At 38.1% G+C, this 13,863-nt stretch overlaps 1 protein-coding gene across 6 annotated transcripts in view; it reads right to left on the bottom strand.

Moving 5' to 3' along the window:
- LOC126858560 (zinc finger homeobox protein 4-like) overlaps positions 1–13,863 on the bottom strand; it is a 363,658-nt gene that overhangs the window by 160,025 nt on the left and 189,770 nt on the right. Inside the window, exon 1 of one of the 6 annotated variants that reach the window (XM_050608978.1) lies at positions 4,213–4,269. The exons of the other annotated variants lie outside the window; for them this stretch is intronic. The gene's annotated coding sequence lies outside the window, so the exon portion shown is untranslated. Of the gene's footprint in view, positions 1–4,212; positions 4,270–13,863 lie in introns of those variants that run through there. 6 annotated transcript variants of the gene reach the window in all.

Here is a 13,863-nt window from a genome sequence, read left to right on the forward strand (position 1 = left end):
AAAAAAAAAAAAACGATCCAAAGCGCATATATTTAATACACATTTGCCAGTGAAATCAAAATAACAAAAAGTTTGCACACTAAAAACCCCATTTCGACTCTTATTTATCAGTTTCCTCACCTAGTATCGTTAATACTCTGAGCCTATTGTCATTGTTATTGATTTTATTACCGTAACTTTTTATTTGAGTATCAAAACTAACAAATAATTTAAAAATTAAATTATTACATAATAGATATATAATTATTTTTGTACTATTAGTCAAACATATATCTATGATCTTCAACGTTGACTGAAGAAAAATATTTTATTATGACTTCATTCATAAAAGATTACTTTATGTATGTATATATGTATGTGTATGTATGTATGTAGAGAGAAAGAGAGAGAGAGAGAGAGGGAAAGAGAGTAATATTACTTAAGACAAATTTTATAACAGATACAAAATTCCAATAAATTATCTTCTCAAATTAGATTTATATCATTATTTGTAAAATCGTAAAAAATTACAAAAGTTTAATTATAAAATCAATATGTATGCATTGATCGATATCGATTAGATTATTTATGTAAAAATATATCATATATTTAAATATAATGTATAATTCATTTGGAAGATGCACACAACAGCCAAGACCCGCCTTTATTATATCGCACATTAAGTTTCGCGTGCGAAGATCCGCGTGCAGCGAGCGCCGCGACGCGAGTGCAAGCGTCTCGGGTCCGGTGGCGTCTCTTATTAGCCGCGAAGGCGTCGCGACGCCTTGGTTGCAGAAAACTCCGTGAGATGGAGACGCTCGCAAAGCTACGAGAGCTTTGAGAGAATGGAATGTGAGAAAAACGAATATGAATAAAAAAAAAAAATGTTACGATGCGACGCCTGAAAAATTGCGTTACTCTCTGTTATTGGCTTGAAAGAGTGGCGATCAAAACTTCAGTGAGTTATGTGCGCGCACGTCTTGCTCAATTCAATTATCAAATCATACGAAAAGTTGTGCTTGTCATTTTTTGCGTTGTTGATATTTTAAATTTTGCAAAATAAAATTTTATTATATTACACATAAATTAGGACAATTGAATAGATTGTCGGCACGAGATTTTATTTTTATCCAATTTTATGCAATTATTATATATTTTATTATTATATATTATTATATAATTATATATTTTATTATATATTATATATTTTATTTTATTATATTATATATATTATTTATTTTATTATTATTATTATATATTTTGATATTTTAGAATATAAACGCTGTGACAATCTAGACTTATAAATTGACAAATAACAGCTGATGATTTACTTAATAATGTTTTCCTTCTAAAGATAGATACTACCAATAAAGATATAATTTGTCAAAATTTCTTCATTAAAAACTTTGACACTATTTCATTCAAAGCAACACTACATATCTACATTTCTCTAAATTATTAATATTCAGAAAGAATTATTATCTTATCCTCTCGCGAAACGCGTGATTGTCAATGCGCACTCCTCGAAAGAAGAAAGAAGCGCGTTCGTCCACTCTCTCGCGAAACGTTGACCCGTTACATTATCGCGCATCCATTTGCGCTCGGAGTGCATCCATCCCGTTGTCATGAGGATACAAAGAGATTCGGTGCGATAGCCACTCAAATGGAGAACGAAAAGCTAAACGAGGAAAGACGCTAGAAGGAGAAAGTCCCGTGGCGCGGGAGGAAGGGACAGTTTGTGGACGAAATCGGAGAGAGATAAGCTGATAGGTTGTCACCTACGGATTTCCGCACACCTCTCTCCATGCTCCACCTTCACTTTGCATTCCTTTTCTCTCCCTCCTTTACCTTCCGCAACCAGAGCATCTTCCCGCCTGCTCGCCGGCCAGCCCTTTCAAGCAGGGTATTCGAAGATCTGAGAACGAAAAGGATGAAGTAGGAAGTGGCCAAAGGTGAATGCGAGGGGAGGGGGATGGTAAGTGCCGACTCCGAGCATAACTAACTAGCTGAATCTGAATCAATACTTACTTCCGTCCCCTCCCTTCCTAACTCTCAGCATCCCTCCAGCGTCTTTTCCTCTCATTGGCGGATCCCTCCGCTCCTTCAAAAGGACTCGAAGGGCACGCTTGCTCCTCTTTTGCGTTTCTCTATTCCCGAAGAGGAAGGGGAACTAGATCTCGTCGTCTTCTGCTGTCTCTCTCAATCTTTTTTGTGTAAGTTTTTTGGTAGCCACGACGAACGTTTCATCATTCACATTTTTGCTAACCATGTTTCGATTTAAGCAAGCAGCTCGGATTGTATTTTAATTTTTAATTTGATTCTAATTGTATTTTGAAAGCGAGTGAAAGCTTACCGATCACTGTCTACTTCCAAAGTTAAAAATTAAAAACCTTCATTCGACAGATAATATTACTCTCGCCAGATAGGAGTGAAAACAAGTTTAAAATCAAAATTTTGCTATCAAATAAAATTGCCATTGCATAAAAAGGGAATTTAATTTTATAATTTTACAATTATGAAAAATAACAGTAATTACGAATATGTAAAATGTAAAACAAATTGTCTCAATGCTTCTAGAATTTTTTAGTTTAAAACATTCATTATATTTCGGTAGAGCAACTATTCCAATGGCTTTTCCTAAAGTGCAATAATATTATTTTCTATTGTTTGCCATGATCCTTGCGAATCCTACGCGATCGATTTTTTTTTTGTTTTTTTATGATCATGGCATGCTGATTTTATTTTTCTTATAATAAATAATTTTTAATTTTTTTATTTTTAATTTTTAATTTAAATTAATTTAAAATAATTTAAATTAATTTTTTATTATGCTTAAGTATCTTTTAAGCAAAATATAAAACATTTTAGCAATAAAGAAAATTGTCGAGAAATTCCATTAATAATTTTTCATAAATACATAAAATTCTTATAAAAGTTATCGACAAAAAATGGCGAGGAAAAATACAAAAAATATTTTTCTACTTACAAGGGAGATTATAATGCAAAAGACAAGTTATTAAATTAAATATAAAAAAATAATCAAGAAAAAATTAAAACACTTATTAGACAGTGTAAAAAATCGATTTTTATATATTAATATTTAGATCTAATTTAATAAAATGATATAGTATTTCCTAGTTCTTGATGATAGACTAGTGAAAATTAGTGCAAAGCGAAATAAGTTATATGTAGGAGGTAAGCCAATGTCAACTGGGAAAGCTCGCCAAAGAAAACCGAAATGAGTTAGTGTGTGTCATAATACAATGATGCAATGAAAATAATATAAAGTAAGAAAATCTAGACGAAAGAGACACATTAGAATCCATCAATCTCCATCAGGATTTGGCCTGAGTGAACCAAGATGTCATGGAACGTTAGAGGATAAATCAGTGTATAATGTAAGAGATTTTCTAGTCAAGTCCCTCATATCAATAAAGTATTTTATTAAGTATCATTTGTTTAAGATGTAGCATTTATTATTCCATATTACCTTTAAATATACTATAATTCTCTTATTATATGTATATAATATTGTATTTTCATATAAAGTATTTTTCAAAATTATACATGTATTCTAAAAGTATTCTTGAATATTTAAATAATTATATAAATTAAATAATTAAATAAAATTATTTATTTATTTCTTTATTATATTTGTTTCTTTTCAGGTCTTTTATTAAAAATCTCTATCTTTTATATTTATTTCTCTTCAGTCTTTTATTAAAAAAAAATACTGATTAGTGTCAGAATTCAAGATTGCCATCTGCGTCAGAAAAATCGGGGAATTTTCGCGAAATCGCGAAATGATCGTGGCGCTTATGGACTCTCTCGCGCGCGCGTTCGTATTTACGTCTCGAGGTCTCGTCGACGGGGGTGGTCGACGGGACGGCGAAGCGAGGAGCGCAGGGGGAGGCGAATGCAGTCGAAACTTGGTATTCGCGCGGCAGAGAGTGGGAAGGCGTAGGTGAGATTACGACGAAATCTGCGGCGCGAACTCGCTGGGAATTACCGCGAGGGAAAATTCAAAAAAAATTCCACAAAATCGTCTTTCGAATAAAGATCCGGATATATGCAAAAAAAATACATAAGACGATGGCGCGCATTTTTATATTCTCTTCACAATCTTCTTTTATCTATTAAGTTATCGTATTAATAAAAACATGAATATCGTCGATGAAATATTATTGAGATGAGAAAATTAAATCCTACAAAGTAAAAAAAATGCGATATTACCTCTTATCTCTTTAACATCGTGGTTTCTTCAGCGCTTTGTTGAAAATTTACATACGGCATCATCGCCACCACCCGCACATTCGCATTACCTTCGCACACGATGCTTGGCGCATCACCATCTCGACGGCTGAGCACCAACCGCATCTTCGTGGATATTATAATTCTGCGAGTTATGAGAGGGGCGCGGGCTAATTGTGTTGCGTGGGTGTGAAAATATGGTTTATAGTTTAACATAGTGAAGGGGTGGGGGGAGGGAAAAGCTGGCCGCGGGCCAGGCGAACTGGCTCACGTGACGTCACGCGACGGAAATACCCGACCGGGTTAATTAGGCAAGGCACCTCTCCTCCTGTATGCTCGAACGCAAGCGGAACCCATGCGCGTCGCGACGCCTCGCGTCGTGCGAAAAAGTGCACGCGTGCGAGAGAGCCATGCGTTGTTGCTGACCTGACGCCGGGCACGCTTGTGTCAATAGACACGACACGGTCGGGTCCCGACTGGTTTAATGCGCGTCTTTTTGCACAAATTGATCGATCGAATTATTTAAGCCGCGCAGATGGACGCTGCTTCTAGGAAGACGTATGGTTAATAAAAATCTCGCTGAGAATTCGCGAAAGAACTCGATGAGAATGGTGAGAAGGTAGATGGTGAGGTAAAGAGAGAAAGAAAGAAAGAAAATACAAGAAAATTAAAGTAAACAATTCTTTTAACCAGATTGACATTTCTTTTAGCATTTTCGCGATTGTCAGATTTAAAAAAAAAAAAAAAAAAAATCTCGTTAAAAAAACAATGTAATACATATGCTTCGCCTTAATAAATTTTATATTATAAAAATTAATGAATAAATCGATGCACCAGAAAATTCGCCATATACCGAATTTATTATTAGCTCTCTCTCGAAATATGTATAACTAATTGTTGAATCACGCGGACGAAAAGCTATATATCCTCACGTGACTGTAGGGGTAGAAAGTATCAGCACAAACGGAAAAACTTGCACAATCGGCCTTATATATTACAAGCTCGTTCAATGCGTGTCACACACGCCACGCGAGACGGAAATAAATCTTACGCGGCCATTACGCGCGCGTCCCGACGGACACTAATCACGTCCGCTAAACCACGGAGACCCTAATTAACCAACGCCCAATCGCCATTCCCTCGGCCAACAAAGTCAATTTGCGCTGCTCGCGCACACTCTGACGCGATTGGCAGCCCACGCGTTTAATTTGCATCCGCAACGGCGCGCACTCTCTTTTCCCCAACGGGCACGAGCTGTGTAATTAGCGGTGCATAGCAATTAACCGTGAATCGAGCATCGTGCGTACATGAGGCTGCAAAGAAGAGCGAAGGAGGGGAAAAAAAAAGAAAAAAAAAAATGATGAAGAAGGACAAGGATGCGCTTCCCCCTCCCTCCTCCTTCCTCTCTCTTTCTCTACTGGAACAATGTAAAGCGCGTGTAAACGACGTAAATATGAGGGGTGGGCAAGCGGGCGTGACTGCGTTAAGTCAAGTTAAGTCGAGGTTAACTCCCTTAATTACTTAGATTTAATCAGCGCTCCGGTGTGTGTATACACCGGGACTCTGGCATAACTAAACGGGCGCGGAGGAAGAGATACGACATGAAAGAAACGGAGGATGAAGCGAGAGAGACGGCGCATAAAGGAGCGTAAGAAAGGGGGGGAGGAGGGAGGGATCGGACGGGATGGCTCGCTACTCATGGTGCACCATACGCGCGAGGTGTCGATGCTGCCTATGCGTATGTATATGTGTGTGTGTGTGTGTGTGTGTGTGTGGGAGCGCGTTTCTCCGTGCGCGGGGCGTTCGCACGGAATGGAAGGGCTCGCTTGCTTGCTTACTTAACGAAGATTAATCGCGCTTAAACCAACCGCGCACAACGACGCCGCTCGGCTCTCCTCGCCGGGACACACGCATTCTCACGTGGCAACACGTGATCCCTACAAAATCTCCACCGTGATTGAAGAAGGAGCAGGATAGTTTTCCGCATCGTCGCCAGAATCTCCCCAGGCGGATTTAATAAAAAAAAATAATAATCTGACTAGCGAGGGACTCAATTTCGATGTGCCCCATTCCATGTCACACCACATAGATAAGAGGTCAAATTTTTTTTTTATTGGAAAATATAAAAAAAAAACTATCGTAATAAAAATTATATAATTACATCGATAAATTAAATGATCTGATTCTGCCTGATTTTCAGATGACATAGCTTAAACGATATGCCCGCGTTCGATCAAGCTGCAGGCAAAGACGGCAAAACGGAGGTATCGAGAGAGGAAGGAATGCTGATGCCATTGATGAAGATTAATGGCGTGAGCGAGGTTTGATGTATCGGCGCTAATTGTTAAGCGACACCGCGAAATTTGACCCAACGTCGAGAATTAAAGTGATAAATACGTACCGCGGGATCGACCAGTTGATACGCGCGCCGTGGGAAAGTTAACTTTCTGATCAATAGAGAAATTTTGTAAAGATACGATTTTGTAAAAAATAACAATAATAACGCAGAAAGTAAGTTGGAGAAAAAATAAATAACTAAAGGATCATTAGATAACTCATTAAATAAATCACTCGTAAATTACGGGCTAATTAAACGAATATTTACGCTATTTATCAAGAAAATTCGAATCAATTTCGTTATAATGGATGCGTTATTATTCAACCACAGTGTGCGTGTATGTGTATATAGGACACGGACTTTTATATAATATATAGAAATCTGTGATATAGAATTAAATTGGAGAAGTTGGCAGTTTCTACTGCTGCCAAAAGAGTGAGAGAGAGAGAAAAAGAGAGAAAACAAGGAATCCAACGGCATTTATAGTTTCACGAGCTGTCGTATGGACGTATAATACAAAGGATATGAAATAGAACCTATCCTAATGAGCGTGAAGATAAAAATAGGCATGCAGCGCCCAGCTTCCTTTATTCAAGATTTCAAGGATTAGATAATTTTGAAAAGTCATGTATAAAACAAAAAGACTTTTCCTTTTGTCTGGCGCACATAACTGGATACAAAGCATAGAGGCAACGTGAGAGAATAGAAATGCGAGAAAAAAAATTTTATTACATTTCAATGACAAATCGACAAAAATAAATTACATAAGCTTAGAAAATTAAACAATAGAATTCTATTTGTTCTACATTAGTACATTTTTTAATCCATCATTTAAATCTTTGTTTCTGAATATTTATTTCTATAAAACATAATTTTTTTAAAAATATTATTAACGATATTAAAAGAATAATTCAAGAAGAAAAGAATATAGTAGACAATCAGCTGATTCTAATCAGTCCAAAGTTGCGATTTTCTATCTGATTTAAAAGAAAATACACACGTGATATAAAAATATATTTTAGATATTATTTCTGTCATTTTTATCGCGTCTCTCACACTATATCTACAAAAAACTATGAACATTATATAAATGTGATTGTATAAAATTCTTAACTCATGATATAATAATTACAAAAAAAAAAAAATTAAAATTAGATAATTAAATTTGATATTAAATGTGAAATATGTAGAATATAAATTATACATTTAAATGTTCTTAATTTTTTCAGCTGATAATAATTACAAGAAAAATAGTTATCTCGCGTTAATTTCTATTTACTTCGCACACAAACAGCTTAAGATTAAATATTTTTATTTGTTTGCTGAAATATCAGCTCGATAAGCGGGACGTAGTCGAGATATTGCACTTTGTTACCGGATATTACTTTGTTCCCTAATCAACGCAACAGAACGTTGCTTCGAGTGGAATGAGCTAATAAGACTGAGGGAGATAATTATAGGACAGCTAATTGCCGGACGACCCGGCTCGCCGCGAGACATAACGAAATAATCCCGATTCCCCCCCACCCCTCCTACCGCCGACTTCCTTCAGCTACTCTTCTTCCTCCTCGTCACCTTCTTACCCGCAGTTTTCTTAATTGCAAAGCTAACCCCCGTCAGAGGGATTCTTTCCTACGGCCGAAATTAATTAGGCCAACTTCCGGTCTCGGTGTCACGGAGGTTAAAAGCTTTACTGCTAAACCCCTCGTTAATCATGCTTCGTTTAAACGATTTTAATACATTAACGAGGTTTACTCAAATTAATTGATTTATTCGTTACTTTCCTACAATAAAATTCTTCGCTTTCAGATTGGAAAATATTTAGGATACCACTTACTTGAGAAATTAAATTAGTAAACAGACATATCTTATTTTTACATTCCATGTTATCTTTTTTATCTCTACTTCTTCTAAAGTAAATTGAAATACTTATATCCATAGAAGCACAAACAAAAACGAGACAGATAATATCCATGTTATCTACAATCGTGATACCCTATGTTAAATTTGTTTTTAAAGTTTAATTTGTAGATGAAATAAAAATACCTTCTACATTTTTTTCATTTCAAAAATATAATTCATACGCGAAAAGCATTCACGATTTTAATTTTTTTTCTTTTTTTTCTTTAATAATTAAAACAGAAATCAATTGCTGACAACATCGACGCGTCGATGCATATTTAAACCCAATGAGAACCTCGCTAAATCCCGTAGCTCATTACTCTCTAATTACATTCTAGGAACACGCTTCTCTCGCGAAAATATATTCAACGAAAGAAAGAAGGAGAGAGAGAGAGAGAGAGAGAGAAAGAGGACCGGACGGCAAGGGCGGGAGAAAAGATTCGAAATGTACGGGCCTCCTTCTCGGCGAGACTTTCCTTACCTTAACGTCGCTCGTGTAAAAAAGTCACCTCGTAAATTCGCGGTTCTCTAACACCTAATTTGCTATGTCCTCTCCAAGTACCGCGGCACGCAAGGGAGAGAGAGAGAGAGAGAGAGAGAGAGAGAGAGAGAGAGAGAGAGAGAGAGCGTTCCCGGCCCTGACCGGGGCACCCGGCTCGGGCCCCGACCGCGTTGCGAGAGGATTTCACGTGCAGAAATGCGGAGAGCCGTAAGCAATTTCGCGAGAAACGATTCGCGTCCTCTCTCTCTCTCTCTCTCTCTACCTCTCGCTCGCGCTAACCCGGGACTCGTATTCGATACTGGTATTATAATCATAGGGTTCTTCTCTCCGAGGCTCTCTCTCTCTTGAGGACGAGGCGGTCGCCCGGCGGCGGCGGGAGGAAAGAGGGGGGGGGAAGGAGGAGGGGGAAGGGAGGCGGCAGGCGGTCGGAGTCCATCGGGATGATTATCTTCACGGCGATAATTAGGCAGCGGGTCGCGAGTCGCTCGCACGGTGAAAAATAACGAGGAAATAATTGCGGCCAAACTGCGTCAAGGGAAAGAGAGAGAGAGAGAGCTCGTCGAGAAGCGAGCACGCATGCGACTCTTCGAAGATCGGTTGCCCTCGTCCGACGTGCTGCGCGATCATGATCGATGTTTAATTCGTTTGCCGGGTATACGAGATCTCTAATTACCGCCGTATGGAACAATTTGATTACATTTTTAATTATACAGAAATTACGTGTTTCGTAAGATCCGTGTCAAGCTGCGCATTCTCTTAACGAATTCTGGCGAAACCTGTTCCTCGTAGCAATTTAAACGCTGATGTATCGACGAAGTTGTTCAAATAATCCCGTTTTTTCTTTAGAAAACTTTCTTTTCTTATTTATTTATTATTTTATATTTTTTTTTATTTTTTATATTTATATTTATTTTATATTATTTTATATTTTATATTTTTTTACTTATTATTTTTTAAATGTATTTGTATTCATCAAAATATTCATTGCTGCAATTTTTAAAATCAAATTTGTGTTGAGAAATGCATAAGACACGAAAATATCTTATGACATATATTATCAAGATTAAATATTGCATTTATATTGTAGTATTTTTATAAAATGATGACATTATACAAAGTAATAAAGTACAATGTCATTATGTGTTAAAATCAACCGAGCGAATATTTAATTGCAAGTCTCCGTTCGAAAAGAAAATTTCAAGTTAGTTAAAAGGAGTTACTCTTTCAAGACGACGTTAAGGGAAATGGAAGAAGCGGCAGAGGGTGCGCGCTCTGCGGGAAGTACGTCGGTCGCGTTGCCGCTGGAGAAGCGGTGACGTAGAAGGAAAGAAAGACGCGATCTTGGGGGTAGAAAGAAGTTAATTAAGTAATAAAAAAGTCACCAGCCTCTCGAGAATCAGCTCGGATAAGAGAGAGAGAGAGAGGAGACCGCGTTGTGAGGTCTCTGAAATTAAAATAAACATCCCCTAAATGAGAGTTGCTGCCGGCCGCCCGCCCCTGTTTAACCGGAGTCGCTAATTAATTTCTCGAGGCTCGTGAAACGGAGAGGAACAAAGACCGGGAATGAATGTCACGATCCCATCCCCCATGGCAAGAAGAATGAGAGAACAAACGAGTGAGGACGGGGAGGAGGTGGAGGAGGATTACGGGACTCGTTGCTCGGAGGGCGCGGAAGGTGCCGGGTATTAAACAGCCGCGAAACCAGCCGCCGCCCGACTCTTTAATTAGCCACCCGCGCTCAAGCACCGGTGGTATCGGGGGTGTCGAGGGTTGGCTTGTCGAGCAACAGGTGAGATGCAAAGCAAGGGTTATTCTTGGCTTTGGAGGATCAGGGAGAGGGGGTTTACCGAATCGCGAAGGGTGATGCAGCGAGGTGGTGTCTCGCTAATTTAGAAAATGCAACGCTGTGATAAATACTAATAATTTGCAATTTATTTCTTAACCAACGTTATCAGTTGAAATATAATCAGTAGAAATGCTGTTGTAAATAAATTACAAAATAATTATAATTATTATTATAAGCTTCTTTATTATAATTCTTCAATTCGCTATAAATTCTTATTAATAAATTCTTATTAATAATTCTTATTAATAAAATTTTCCTCCAAACGAGCTATCTTTGGAAATTAAATTTAAATGTACTCTTTGAATAGAATTTAATATATCATTAATTTAATATTTCAATTATACCAAAAAAAAAAAAATAATTCCTGCAATTTTCTAAAATTCTCGCTAAAATTCAAACCGTTTTATTTATTTTTAATTCCTTATTAATAAAAATAATTAATTTGCCATTATAAAACGCTTTTATTAAGCTAAAAAAAAAATTATATTTTATAATACAGACTGTGATATATTTATAACCAGTTTGTCGATGAGGTGTCGCGGCGGTAATTAAAACCTGTTGAGTGCTCCGCAGGAGCTATAAAGTGCTAAATTTTCTAAAGGGAAGGGTTGCGAGAAGCGATGAATATTCCCGGACTGAATGTGCGTCGCGAAAGGGGTGCGGAGCTAATGAAAAGTACATTATGACTTACGAGGCCGCTCCGAAATACCGTCGGTGGGTGGCTCGATGAGAGACTCAGGGGGCGAAAGGGAGGGAGGGAGGAAGGGAGGGAGGGAAGGGGGCGAGCAGATAGGATGAGGTGGTTGGCAAGGAGGGGGTTAAATGTGATAATTTGCGTGGGAGGGCGGCCGGTAGTCGCAGACGGTAAACCCTCTGCCATTTAATTACGCTTAAAACATACATTAAATATTGTCGGAGGGTGGAAACGTCGGAAGGGTTGAACCCTTGGGCTCGTTAAATGAGCAGAGATTTTCCTTCCGCGGCCCGTTGACGCCCACGGATTTGCGTATTTGTATATCGGGCGCTCTCCCCGTAACGGGAAGCCCCGGGCACTTGACAATGATAACGATAAGTCAAGTATTGTCACGACGGAGATTGATTTTTTTTTTTTTTAATTTATTTTGTGATATATTTTTTTTATGCAAATTTATAAATACACGTTACTAATAATGAATGAAAGCTAAGAGATCTGCTTATGCGATACAGCAAACTTTTAATGTAATTCCATCTAATCAACAAAGTGGCGTTAATTTTTTATAGTTAAGCCTCTACTTGTAGCTATCAAGTGATACAAGCGAGATTATATCTCAATGTACTGAGTGTTGATGGAGAATTTATGTCAGCTTCAACTTTCACAGCAATGTATTTATCAGCTAATAGACGGATAAATTTGTTGTCCATGTATTGGCATTCTGGGGAGACTATGATAAATTATCCTCGATAATATTTCAAGTTGTAAAATGCATACAATGTCAATACACGATCATAAGAAATATCTAACGCGTAGAAAGTAAAAAAGCCTAATTTCTTGCCGCCATTTTTTCGTAAAAAAAAATAATAATTAAAAAAATTTTTTTTAAATATTTTCATACGTAATAAAATTTCCATAATTTTTTTCTTATATTATTCTTCCTATAAATAATTCAGATTCTTCAGATTTATATACAGCGTCGTCGTGTATCGTCGTATGCAAATTAAATCGCGCCGATTACGAAGCTGCCCCTCGCCTTTTCCGACACTCTTCTCTCAGAATGTGTGCTCGGCGTACAATCATGTAGATAGATCTGTTTGTCCACACCCTCGCTTCGCGGGCATGACGGCGTCCCGACGTTCCCTCCAAGGCCCTCGCCGGGCTATTAATTGTCTCTGTTGATTCATTTGATCGTGCCCGGCGTTCCCAAGCGACTCCGCCAGCGCGACGACACTTCGATACGAAGGTCTTTTACGAGCGGCAACTCTTTTCTCACCTTCCCATCCCACAAATTTCCTCTCTCTTCCTCGCAATCCTCCCCCCTCCCCCCTCTGTCTAATTCGCGAGAAAGCGTCTCACCCGATTAAAATTACCAGAGTGGACAAAGCTGGTAGGGGCAGGTGGGGGCTTCGTTAGGTCGCCGTAAAGTGCCGTCGTCCTCGGAATTTCAAGTCGCGAATCTGATAAAAGCGCGCGATCGTGATCGTGTAAATTAATTAAAGTCTAATTTAAAGCATGCGGCCCGCGCGCGGCTTAGCGGCACCTTCCCTGGATTTTCGCGTTTGAGATAATCGGGGAATGAGTAGTGTAAGCGTCGAAAGTGAAAAAAATTAAAGTTTATAAATAAATTACATTTCGTTTGACAGGCAGTCGTAGGATTTTAGGAGCCTCTTTCCGCCGTCAGTCGTATAAAATTATTTCGTTCGAGAGAACGTGAAGCAGATAAAGGGGGAAGTAATTTCGAATCGATTGCGCGAAAAATAATTTTGAAAGCGAAAAATATCTTGCCGATGTGTGAGCCAGTAATTCGATTACGAATCCAAACATGACGTTACGTTATCAGACGGTTTCTCTCGCTGTGAAAGAAATTGCCGACAGTAATGACCAGCGGCACGGAAGAGCGCGGCGACTTAAATTCGTCGCTCTAGAAGGGGGCGGCGGGGGTCAAGCCAGATCAGAGGTTTCCAAATCAGGACAATTGAATGCGCGCCGCGCATCCGCTAATAACTCATTTCCGGCGCTTAAAAATGATACGTAGAGACGCGCGCGGTTATATCTCGTTACCACGCTTATCAAGAAGATCGTACCATCAATATTACCGTCCTCATTATTTTTCCGGTTGCTAAACATTACTTCTTTACCGAGTATATTCTCGGGCATTTCTTCGTGATAAGGATATCGGTAAATTTTTTCAAAAAAAAGAAAAAAAAAGTGATAATTAAATAATTAAATCGCGTATTTAATTGCTTATGAGATTCAGTGCAGTCGTAATGTATCAATCGATCGCAGAAGAATTAATCTTGTGCGAAATGAAAATAGTTAAGTGCTAATATCGCTAGTGCAAATATTGTGTC

Source organism: Cataglyphis hispanica, chromosome 26 (genome assembly GCF_021464435.1).
Source record: "Cataglyphis hispanica isolate Lineage 1 chromosome 26, ULB_Chis1_1.0, whole genome shotgun sequence".
Lineage (NCBI taxonomy): Eukaryota > Metazoa > Arthropoda > Insecta > Hymenoptera > Formicidae > Cataglyphis > Cataglyphis hispanica.